The sequence below is a fragment of the Mytilus trossulus genome, chromosome 6, assembly GCF_036588685.1.
Source record: "Mytilus trossulus isolate FHL-02 chromosome 6, PNRI_Mtr1.1.1.hap1, whole genome shotgun sequence".
Lineage (NCBI taxonomy): Eukaryota > Metazoa > Mollusca > Bivalvia > Mytilida > Mytilidae > Mytilus > Mytilus trossulus.
This window is the reverse complement of record NC_086378.1, coordinates 39,551,971-39,565,258: the sequence shown is the minus strand read 5'-3', so window position 1 is coordinate 39,565,258 and position 13,288 is coordinate 39,551,971. Positions and strand designations below refer to the sequence as shown.

General features: G+C 31.0%; 1 protein-coding gene across 5 annotated transcripts in view; it reads left to right on the top strand.

Annotated features, from left to right (window-relative positions):
* LOC134721337 (uncharacterized) overlaps positions 1-13,288 on the top strand; it is an 83,974-nt gene that overhangs the window by 34,979 nt on the left and 35,707 nt on the right. For 4 of the 5 annotated variants that reach the window (XM_063584269.1, XM_063584268.1, XM_063584267.1 and 1 more), the window contains one exon: positions 9,456-9,527. The gene's annotated coding sequence lies outside the window, so the exon portion shown is untranslated. Of the gene's footprint in view, positions 1-9,455; positions 9,528-10,778; positions 10,793-13,288 lie in introns of those variants that run through there. The other variant, XM_063584270.1, reaches the window with a different exon arrangement.

Genomic DNA, 13,288 nt, shown 5'->3' with positions numbered 1-13,288 from the left:
AGATTCCATTTAGAGCCTTTTTTGTCCACAATCTTGTCTTCTGCTCATAGACTTGTGAATAATTTGTTGTTATGACTATTTGGGAAAGATTGATCTTTATACCTGTTTCTAATTACTGAGAAAGATCTTTTCTTGTTTGTTTCACAAAACTCTAGGTCAAGTTTAGAAATATTGTCATCTGTTTAAATTAATTGATGGGGTACTTGATATTATTAGATTTAAAGTAAACAATTTAAGTAGAGGAATTTGAAACCTAATTAACATAAATTGTCATTCAAGATTAATTTATTCAGTACAATTTATTTTTTAATTAATAGGAGAGAAATCAGGGATAGACTAACATTGTTAATTATCCACCCTGAGAAACCATACATCATTCAACTTCTAACCATTACGCTGGGTATCATTTTTCCCTTTTAATTAATATTTAAAATTTTACGAGGAATGGGTCGCTGATTGCTTTGTCTTGATGTCAGATTTTTAAGAGAGTTTGAGAACAATATTGTTTTGAGTTGGGGTGCACCTGTGTCACTAATTGTAGGTCCTGCAATTATCTGTCCAAAAGACCCCCTAATGGAACTAATAATGTAATTATCAAGTATTTAAAATAAAAAATTTCACATCAATTTGCCTAAAGGCATTTTCATTCAGGATGTTATTTAGATACATCTTTACACAGATGCATCAGAAATTTATCTGATCTAACTTAAAACCGTCAGTCTTCATAAAAGGAAAATTCCTGAATAATTATAAGTGTTAAAATTTTAGCTTGTACCGATAATTACTTTAAATATATGTTTCCAAGGTTATCATTTTCGCCAGTAGAATGTTTACAATGTATCTATATTTGGAAATTATCATGTGTTGTCATATATCTTATTTATTGAACAGTTATGCATTTACACTTTAGATGCACATTTATTTTTTAATCAAAATAAATTTAGATTCAGCAATTTTTGGTGAGATTTTATGTATTTAAAAACTGAATAAAATTTATTGTAGTTAACAGTCAAAGACTAAGAAAGACAACTCTATAATGGTAAAAACAAATGGTAGATCTGCAATAGTGTCCTTTTTAAACCTGAAGTCCATTTTATATGGAATGTAGGGTTATTGCATGAATATTGGGGAATATTGTCCTGAGTAGAATTTTATATTGCACTAGCTTGCGAGTGCAATATATGTTCTACGAGGGACAATATTCCCCTATATGCATGCAATAACCCTTTTATTGTATAGCAATATAATATTTGAAAGTAAAACATTGGTTTAAACTAAGATTTTGACGTTGATGACGTCATGAATTTTGAAGATTTATTGCACTAGTGCAATATTGGAATTTATTGCCCGCTAACTTTTGGTTACTTTCTGTGGGAAATATTATATTGCTATACAATAAGTAGATTTATTCATAATAGTGATGTAGGGTAAATGATATAAATTTGTTACTTCTATTTCTGACCTATAAAAATTGTGTAAGGACTTGCCCATCATCATATGATGACTTTTAGATATCAATTGTATTAAGTTGCAATGGGTTTCTGTCTCATTGATATTTACTTCACTTCAGGTCACCTATAATTCATATGTTTACTTCTGACTTCTGACTGTTCCTTGTATACTTTGTTGTGACTTTACTGTTGTTCATGTTTTCACTCACTTATACATTTTTACTACATTGTACTGTCTTCATACCCGTAGCCTTGGGGGGTTCGGACGAACCCCCCCTTGAAAACAAATAAGCACTGTTAAAGTCAATGTTCTGTTCGATTGTGACTGTCGAGTATGTGAGTCCAACAAACCCCCCTTCCTGGCTACGGGCCTGGTCTTTCTAGTAACCAACTAATATTCCTGTAGTTTTGTTTACTGTGTCCTTTACTATCTTACTTCTGTTGTGATCATGCATCTCTTGCAATGACCTTCTTTTACCTATGTTTCTGTTATGTAGTTTCTTATGAAATTCTATTTGTGTTATTGATATGTGCTTTGTCCACCTTTGTCCTTTTAATTGTGTATTTTTGTTGTTTAAACACTTTTATACCCCATGCAACGAAGTTGCGGAGGGTATAATGTTTTTGATCCGTCTGTCCTGTTTCTTGTCATCGCAACTCCTCTCAAACCACACAACAGAATTTCATGAAACCTTTTTAGATAATAAGGAAATACTATTTAGATGTGCATATCGACAGGAAATAACGATTCATTTTTTTTCTAGGAGTTACGCCCTTTTGAACTTATTTGCTTCAATATACTTCTGCAACAGTTTGTCATCGCAACTCCTCTGAAACCAAACAACAAAATTTGATGAAACCTTTGAAGATAATAAGGACATACTATGTAGATGTGCATATCGACAGGAAATTATGATTCAATACTTTTTTTCTTATACAATTTTTTTCTTACAATTATTTTATTTCTCCAGTGACAATGTGGGGATGTGGGGTATGTGAGCGCTCATTAAGGTTCTTTCTTTCATTTTAAGTGAATTTCTTTTATATCTGAATCATTTAACTTTTGCCAAAATATTTGAATCAGTAAAAAAATTTTGAGGTTGATGCAGGTTGATGTTTATTAGGTCTTAAACATCTTTTTGACTGTTATAGCTCTCTATCAGGGTGACCTTGGTTGGTAAGGGACAGATATAATCAGGGGCCATCTTGACTGCTACTCATTATTTATAATATTGATTAAGAATAACAAAGATACAAAATCAAACAGTTTTCTCATTTATACCCTCTAATGACATTTTTTCTCTACACTTGATTTGTTAGTTAATTTTGAATTGATGAATTTGCTCCCATTGATTGACTTAATTGCTTCATCTCCGAATCATTTGCATTTTCAATGCATCAAGAATTTAATCATGGCAAAGTAGAAATATTCATTTTGTGTTGCCTTGTAAATGAATCAAGATTTCCTGTATTGTTTTGACCTTTCTTCCAATGATATACTTAAGTGTTTAATTTTATCTTTGATTTGTTTACCCCTGCTGTCTTGACAGCAAAAATATTGATAGAATATTTAATTGGCATAAAACTGCCCTAGAAAACTTTGCAGTTATCTTTTTGAACTGTCTAGTCTAAAAGTCATATGGCCTAGGGACATGTTCTGCAGGTTGTGCTGTGGTGTTCTTAGTTATTTAATGACATTAATATTGTCTGTTCAAAATTGATTTTTGGTTTTTCTTGTAATTATGTCAGTTGAGATATTATGAAGATAAAGCTTTTCTACAAAGTTAATTGTAAAAATGTAGCAAGTTTAAGCATTAGTACATTAGATTTTAGCTTAAACATTTTTTCTTTTTTATTGTTTTGCTGGGTGGTTTTCTGGTCTTTTATACATTAAGCCCAAATCTCATTTTATTTATATCTGCAACAATTCTGGATTTCAAAGTACATGTGATATCCCTAATCTTTACTGTTGTGTCTAGTTGAATTGAAATTGTGATTTAATGGTCAAAGATTATGGAAAAAAAATTACGAGACAGCAACTCAACAATATAAGTTAAATGGAAATGACCTTTAATTTGCAATTGCCTTTAGTCAAGACAGCTTGTGGAGGAATTTAACAAAGTTGAGTTTTCAATAACATAGATTTCACTTGCAAAGGAGGGGTAAACGGATTTACGTCTTTCTGTCTTTATTGCATTTCTGTTACCTTTAGTTTCTTTTTTCTAAACTAGATAAATGACTATTTTTCAGTTTCTTCAAGGTTCTCCTTTCTTTTTGCCTAAAACTTATTTCTGAAATGTCATGCATATATGGCCTACTTAGATTCGTCCAACTCGGGTTAGTAGAGTCTGTCGAGTTTACTAGACTGACAACCGAACACCCCGAGTTTGACCTTTTGAACCTACCTGAGTTAACTCTACATCAACCCTGGGTCGGGGCAGGTTGGCGTCGAATAAATGATACAAAATAACTGGTTTTTGACTAAATACAGCCAGAAAAAAGGGTTGACAAGGGAACTGATGTTTGCCTGCATTATGGAATCAATAAATATAGTTCAAAAAGAGGGACAGTCAAACTCATAAATCGAAAATAAACTGACAACGCTATGGCTAAAAATGAAAAGGACAAACAGACAAACAATAGTACACATGACATAACATAGAAAACTAAAGAATGAACAACACGAACCCCACCAAAAACTAGGGGTGATTTCAGGTGCTCAAGTGTGTATCAACTGTCGGTTATGTATATAAATAAAACAAAATCATAATTTTTTCTCAAAACGATTTTTGTTCTCATTTTTTTCACTAACAAATTTTTTTTATCAGAAGCACACAGAATTAGGACTTCTCTTTATACTGACACATAAATGTATTTTTTTTATTTTAATGCTCATCATATATATTTTTTTCTCACTTCCCTTTTGATAGTTAACTCGATGGAAGAGTTTTGACTTCGATTCGGAAAGGTTGCCGCATGCGCGTTAACATTGATGTTTTAACTCGAGTCAACCAGAGTTGGACAAATCGAAGTAGGCCTATGATTTTCATATAGTTTGTATACGCCCCTTTACGGGACATATTATGGTTTTCTGTTGTCTGTCCGTCGTCAACATGTCGGACATTACGGTAACTCAAAAACACTTTAATCAATTTGCATAAAACTTTGGTGAATTGTTTATATCTATTGACGTGACCTCCCTTTTATTTTTTGTAAATTTTTGATTTTATGTTTCCTAGTTTTGGGGTTTTATTCATTAAAAAAGGGGGGAAATTCCAGTTTTCGGACAATATCTTAAAAATGCTTTCAGCAGTTCTCATGAAACTTTGGTGAATTGGTTATATCTATTTATGTAAGATCCCTTTTGATTTTTATAACTTTCTGATATGAAATTGAGAAGTTATTGAACTTAATTCTTTGAAAATGAGATGGGCGTATGATGTGCCTAGGGCTCAGCTGTTTATTACCCTTGTCCGTCATTCTGTCATTTCGCAACAAACAGTTATAACCAACTGCTTTCTAAACACCTTTAAATATTGGGCTGATTTTTTGTATGTGAGTTAACTTCGATGAGTTACAGATTAAGTTTAAGTTTCATTCTGCTCTGCTAATTTTTGCCAAAACTATGGGCTTAAGACCTTGATAAATTGTTGAAATTCACAGTTATCAGGACTTTTTTTCTGAACGCCTTCAGATATTGGGCTGATTTTTGCTATTATTGCCCCTAGACATACAATATTTGTTTTAAGAGAGACATTAGAACTCTGTTCTTTTATGAAAATGTTGCAAGATATTTATACTATTGTCAAAGTTACCTGTAGTTAATAAAGAATATATGCTTCTCATGAGGACCCTCAACAGTGTCATAAAGAAAGATAATGGAATTCTTTAATTTGTAGAAAATAATTTGTTTGTCAGTTTAATTAATTCACATTATAATGTATGGTAGCTAGGTGTTACAGATGTCAATGGAAAGAATTTTCACCTATATACCCAAATAAATGACATATTATTTGGCGTGGGTATTAGGCTAACATCAATAAAGTCTTTTTATTGCACTGAAAAATTAACTGCCAAATAGAAGACAATTTAACTTTTATGTTATAAAGTACATTGAGTTCAGTTTTAGAATTAAAATAATTTTATTGAACATAACTTCTGGATGAGTAGAAGTTTCATTATAGGATTAACCATACAACTCTGCGGCTATATGAATAATTGTTAAATATTACATGTAATTATTTGCTTGCTTGTCATCACCATTTCCTCCATAGTTTTCTTTCAAAATCAGTTAATCTCCAGGCATAATAAATAGATAACAATGTACTGATTTGCCCCTTCAAATACTAAATGTTTTGGGGTTTCTATATATATGCAACTTCTTAATCTCTAAACAGACAGAACACCAGTAGCAATTGAGATTGTAAAGACTTCCTGTTAAAGTTTCTCACTTTATTTTTTTGCCATGTGATTATTGACGTATCGTTTTGAATTTTCTCCTAAGTTCTGCATTTTTGTTACTTTACTTTTAAATATAGCTATATATATCCTTTATTTATTTTAAAAAAAAAAAAAAATTGGTTTACATCATCAGTAGCTAATTCTTTTTGAACATCATTTTCCTAACCAAATTTCATGCCAGTCAATTTTAATGTTGCAGAAAACTAGAAGAGAATTAGAGTACAGAAAAGTTAGAATGACCCTCTGGGTTAAGTCTCATAGTGGGATTATGGTTATGATTGCAAGTATTTATGTAGAAAATGTATAAATGATGATTAATTTTAAGAGCTAATTGAATCATTAAATTTTTGTAAGAACCCTAAACATTGCTGAGTTTTGAAAGCTTCTATGGGCAATACAGATATCCTTGGATACAAAATAATCAGAACCTCTCTAAACTGTTGTATGGTTAATACAAGAAGTTATCACTATATAGTCCCTCTACCACCTGAGATTGTAACAAAGCAACTTGTTCATCTAAAAAAAGGGGAGAATTGAACACCTCAGCTGTCATGTTAAGATTTGATTTTATGTTCAAAGATTGGGGGAGGGGGGCAATAACAAGACAACTGATCAGCCAAAAAGACAAACAAATATCCTCAACACAACAAAGAAATCAAAGCAACAAAATGAAGAACCCTACCAATAATTGGATGGAACTCAGATGCTTCAATAGATAACCTGTAACTTCCATTTTTTTGCAACTTTTAAAATTGATTGCCATGAATTTTGGTAAAATACAATATATGCTATTAGAAGATGAAAACAACATTTTTTCTGACATTATTTATATTTGTCTAAATACAAGTCTTTACAAAACAATAGGCAGTAATGAATATACTTATATAAGTAATATATTGTGTTTTTTTATAGCTTGCTTCTTAATTACTAATATCATTTATTACCAAATTGATGCAGTTTAATATTTCACCAACTTATAATTACGTCAATAATTAGACTTTTATTTTGTGTAATTCTCCTATTTATTAGAACATGTAAAGTTTTTAGACGAACTTAATAAAATTGATTACAAAGTAAGATTTTTATTGTTAATTTTCCATTTATTAATAAATGCATTCAATATTCAAGGTTTGTAACATCTGTATATTTTTTATTTAATATTTTCAAGCTGTTAATCAAATTAATTTGGATAATGGCCCCACATATCCACTGAAATTAACTTTTTGTGATGAAACAAAACATATTGTATTAATGCTTTGTTTAAAAAATCTTTTGTAAAAATAAATGACTATGCACAAATGTTATTATATTTGTTCTTTGATTATATTTCCTTTGTTAATGTTATGTTTTGATAGACCTTGTAACATATGTAGTATGTTTCAATTATTATCATTTTTTTTAATAGTTTTATTATTGCGAAAATGCAAAAAAACACTATTCCAAGAATCCGAATAAAAACTAAAAACTTAGGATTGTGAATATTTTGATGGCATTATTTAGATATGGCATTCCTGTCCGTCTTTCTTGTCGGTTGGTCGGTCCATTGGTCAGTCAGTCAGTCAGTCAGGTGGGCAATTAAGTTTTCCAGACTATTTTTCTCAATGCTTGAAGATATTGATTGGATATTTGGTGTATTGTTTTATCATGACAAGTTACATGTCAAGTTTTATTAACCGGTAGGGGACTATGTATTGCCATGCAATACTCACAGAATACTTGTTCATAGAGATCATAATCAGTTTTCATGACAAATACTTTAAGTAAGTTAACTGAGTTTAAACTAAAGCTGGTGTTTTTAGTTAAACGTCCCTATCCTATTTTGTATGCCTCTTAATTGCCAACCTAAAGTTTTTGTACTTTTACCTTGGAATTGTTACAAAATTGCAGGTCTTCGCATCTAATCCTGAAGGAAAATCTAACTTTTTGAATCTACAGCTCTGGAAAGTAAGATCTACCCTACTGGACTTTGCATCTACTGCACCAAACTTTATACATACAGCGCTTGTTTAAACCTTCAGCTCTAGATTTTTATCTGTTAGCTATACTTTAAAATCACAACTCTTTAACTTTTTTTTGATTAAGAAGAACACTTACATTTTGTACCAGAAAAAGCACAGCAGGAAGTGCCAGTCAGTGGGCAGATTCAAAAATTTTCACAAGTGGGGCCCCACTGACTGCCTGAGAGGGGGCCTGCTCCGGTCATACTTCAGTGACTTCCTATAAAATATAACTAATTTTTCTCAGAAAAATAGGGGAGGGGGGTGGCCCTCTTATTCTGCCTAGGTCAATTTTTTCTTGCTTAACCATTTGGTTGAGATTTGATGTAATACCAGATGTGCACCATCAATTTTGAATTTGACAGTGGCAAATCTTTTAAAAAAAACTTATTCCTAAATTGAATAATAAATGAAAATATTTTTTTACTGATTTGAATGTTTTTTTCAGGATCCATTAAAAATTTTACTTTCTTTAATGAATATCATTTTACTTCAGGAACTTTAGATTTAATAATATATTTCCAACTTGTGATGAAACAAGTAGACTTTTTATTTACACATTTTCTAAAATCCACCTGTTTTATATTTATTTAATCTGCCTTTTTTTAATAGTTGTTCAAAATTAGGATGCCAAAGTGTCATGCTTAAATTAAAGCAAGCTATTAATTACAATATCAAACTTCAAAAGACTATGAAATTAACACATTTCTGATACATAAAAGTCTTTGATTACAGCATTATTTAATATTTACTGATATGTTTCATTAAGTTTTGTGATTGGACTTAATTAAAACGTGCTTATTAACAGGTTTGGGCAGGTGCATCAACTGCTTACTTTAATTGCCTTATCGGGTAGATCTCGTAAACATTTATGAAGATGCAAGATTTCATATTTTTAGTTTGCATTGAAAAATGAAAAATAGTGATAAGATAATTTTATTTCATTTGATCTTAAAGTTATACCTGTAGTTCTTCATCTATTAGCAATATTAAAATTTTTGCCATAATTGCTTTGTGCACAATTTAACAAAGCTGGCCCGAGACTAATTAATTCCTCTATCAGTTCTTTATAACGTTTTGTCACATTAAAAACAATTTGCTCATTCTTTTTGTCTATTTTTTTGTGTGTGTAATGTACAGTTCAAGTCCAAAAATATATGCAATTTTCAGAAAAGTTGCATGTTGACATCATACAAATTTGGCCAATACACATCCATACCCCTATAAGCAAGTCAAGAGATGTTCCGAAAAGTGTAAATATTACCTTTTTGCACCTGGCCGAATCACTCTTTCCTTATCAAAATCAGTTAAAATAAAACATCAAAAAGTTTATTTCAGCTCTCTTCTTTCATTTCCACCCCAGAATAACTAAGAAATGTATGAGAAAGGGAAAGAAAAAATACACTATAATTAAAGGGAACTATATTTGTAGACAAAGAAAAGCGGGGTGATTACTTGTGGTCTTGGGCCAGCTAGCTATTCTTAGAGAAATAACTTTTGTTTATGTGAAATATATCTTTAAAAAGGAAATAACTTTTTTTTTCAGTACCCAAAAGAAGCAGTACAGAAGATCTAAGCATTTAAAATCATTGTAGCCAGTTGTGTTGAACAATTACAAGTAAGTTTTGAAGGCTGCTACTGAGAATTTTTAGTTAAGAAACAACTTAAAACTGGAAGTTGTGCAATTCTATGAAATAAACTAGATATTATCATAACTGTTCGGGAAAATGGGAAAAGAGGTGCAAAACCTCAATATGTGTGCAATCTCTCTGTTCAGTTTCAGGAATCTGCATCGAAAACTCTAGGAAGAAAAAATAGTAACATCATTCGTAAAATTTTGCTTTTGCTGACAAATAACTCAGTTACCAACTGTGGAAAAAAGAGAAAATGAAATAATTTGATTGCTTAATACTAGGGACACAACTTCCACATGTGCACAATCATTCTGTTCAGTTTCAATAATCTTGGTTGAAAACTGTAGAAGTTGGTTACACAAAACTAGTACATTGTACTACACTATAGACTGAATTCTGCTAAAATAAAGAACTATTAGTTTCCAAGTCTAGAAAATTGGAAGGAAATTCCTCCAACAATTTCACATTAGCAGGTGCACACAAATTCAACATGTGTTTAATCTTACTGCCTAAGGTTTCAATGTTTTGAGAACACTTTTCAGCAAAATTTACACAAATAGTGTTACAGAAAAGACTGCATTCTCAACTGTTTAATGAAACATTCTGTGCAACTCAACCATTAACTGTCCATCACTGCTGTTGTGTGCATTTTGGATATGCTCTTTTAAGAAACAAAGGTGGAATGCTGAAATATTATTTTTGCAAGACAAGTGATTCAGCATGACTTGTTTATTTTTCTTGGCCGAATCGTTCATCAATGTGTAATTTGAGGAGCATAGGTTTGTCATTTTAAACTTTCTGCTTATTCTGTCTTTGTCTCTGACGTTTGGGAATTTTGGTCCTCAGTGCTCTTCAACTTCGTAGTTTGTTTGGCCTTTTTAACTTTTTTTTATTTGAGCGTCACTGATGAGTCTTTTGTAGACGAAACACGCATCTGGCGTATATGCTAAATTTAGTCCTGGTATCTATGATGAGTTTATTTAGATAGGATTTTTTTTTCTCATGAATATAACTGTTTTAAGGGGTCCATGAATACAATTAAAAGTCAATCCAAAATGTTCTCAAACTTAAATGAAAAGTCACAATAAAATTTGAGTGAATTGTTTGCATATTCTGTTGCACAATAATTAATTCATTGATTACTTTTTAATAACTAGTAGTTCTGTGTTTATGAGCTCAAGTTCTATACAAGAATGAATCAATTGTTGTCTTTGAATTTTTTCAGAATTTTAAGAAATATAATTATAAGGTATGTGTTCTATTAATTTTTATAATTATGGTCACAAAATCTTTAATGGTGTTTACAGCCGATGAAAAACAAATATAGGTTCTCTTAAAAATTTATAGTCAAAGAAAAACTGTGGCTCACATTTAAAAGAAAGATTGTAAATTATAGTCTTCAGATTTTATGTAATAATTTCTGGCATATAAATTTTGATATTTTGTAATGAAGGTAAACCTTTGCCTTGTTTAAATTCAACACAATAAAATATTTTCATTTTAAAATTCAAGATAAAGTAGATAACTGCATAAATGGGTATGATTGTCAAAAATAATGTGAAGATTTTATCTTCAGTATTTGTCATTAGAATTTAATTATATTCTCAGGTGAAAATCAAGGTGTGTTTGTCCTCCAGTAGCATTTTATCTTCAAGAATATAATTAACATAACTGATAAAAAAGCACCTGACCAGTGAATTCTTATACAGGATAGCTACCAACTGTATATAGTCAATGCAAACAATTCAAATTATTATTATCATGGGGAAAATACAACATAGTAATATTATTAAGCTCTTTATGAATTGCATAGAAATATTTTAATGACAATATCATTTAATGATTTATTTACATTTTAAAACTGTCAAATATTCAGCATATAAATCTTCAATGAATTCTTCGTCAAGTTATTTGAATCAGATAGATCTATATTATATTGAAAAGAGAAAGTTGAAAAAAAATTTAGAAAATTAGAAAATAAAAAAAAACGACAAAATTAGTCAAGAATGTGCACTAACAGTTGGAAGGTTAGAATGTGCTGGTAACAGTGGACATGTAGTCATGGTACCATACCTGGCACATATTCTAACACTCAGCTGTCTTTGGTCTTATTTAGAAAAGCAACAATAACCAGTTTTTATACGGTTGTCGTCGCCTGCATGGTTGTCCTAAGACACATTTGGTTTCTGACAATAACTTTAGTTTATGTGAATGGGGGTATTTGCTCCAAACATGCAGGAATTAGGGGCAAAAACAAACATTTTTTTTAGTTTCCAGACAATAACTTGTGTTAAAGTTTATGGATCTCTCTATAATTGTACTACAAGGTTCCATAGTACAAAGGAAAGAGTGGGATTGAGTTTGATGATTACTGCTCCTAATTGAGATTCAATAAGATAAGTTACAAGAAGAAATCTTCAATTTCAAAGTATTGGGCATTAGATTTTTGACCAAATTCATTTTGTGTCAGAAACCTATATTATGTCAAAAATTTGATCAAAATTCAAATTCAGATAGTATCAAGCTTGAATATTGTGTCCAAATTTGCCCCAACTGTTCAGGGTTCGACCTCTGCGGTCATATCAGGTTGCTCTCACCTAAGCATTTTATTATATCGTCAGATCAAACCCATGACCATCAGTGTCAGTTAAACATAAACAAAGGTGAAACTTTATATAATATTGTCCTGAATAAGCAGTTTTTATTTTAGATAAGCTGTCAATTATGATTGGTTCCATCATAATTGTCCCATTTAATTTTAACCATCCTGCCCTGAAATTCAAGCATATTTTTTTTTAATTTACAAGCAATGATTTGCCATAGTTAAAGCATTGGTAGGACAGCTACATAGGTTATTTATTGTTTGATTCTTTTGTTGAAAGAACATGTAGCAGTTAAAAAGAATAGGAATACAAATTGCTGTATTCCAACGTGATGAGGTTGTCTTCATTTGGCAGTAATATGGTCAAGAGCATGTACTGCAATATGTCTTCTATTATATGATATACATGTACAACAATATAGAGATGTTAAATTATTTCCAATGAGACAATTATCCATTTAAGAATAAAGGAGGATTATGTAATCAAGTGAAGTATAGGGCACTTTATTTCCTACCAACAAAGAGCAAAACCCATGATTGATTAGTAAAGCTGTAAAAGGCCTGATATGACAAATTGTGAGACAAACCAAAAGTGTCTGGTTTACCCTAAAAACAATTAACAACAAACAAAACAAATAAATAAATAAACAGAGAGCAACCAACGATAAAAACTCAATTAGAGGGTCTTGAGTAAACCAGACTCCTGTTGTGTTAAATCCTGCTCTCAGCTTAAGATCTACTGGAGTCAATCATTAGATGTTACTAAGCATCATGTGATTTATTTATTATGTATTATATTGGAACTCAAACAAGTATTTGCACATTTGTATCCCTACAAAATGAAAGATACTGGCTCAATTTTTCAAGAATATGATTACAAGCTTGTGGGGCTTTATCTGCCCTGCCCCCATGGAGCTAATCTAATCAGATACTTATTTAATTTGAGGCATGGCAGGATAACATTTCAATTTGAGGTCAAGTTGCTGTGAATATAATTGGTCAATTTTGTAATAAATCGTTGAATTTGAAAGAATCTTCCAATTAATGCCAAAGTGACATTGACTCCAACCCAACTTTATGTGAAATGGTCCAAATAATGCCAAGGTGACATTGACTCCAACCCAACTTTATGTGAAATGGTCC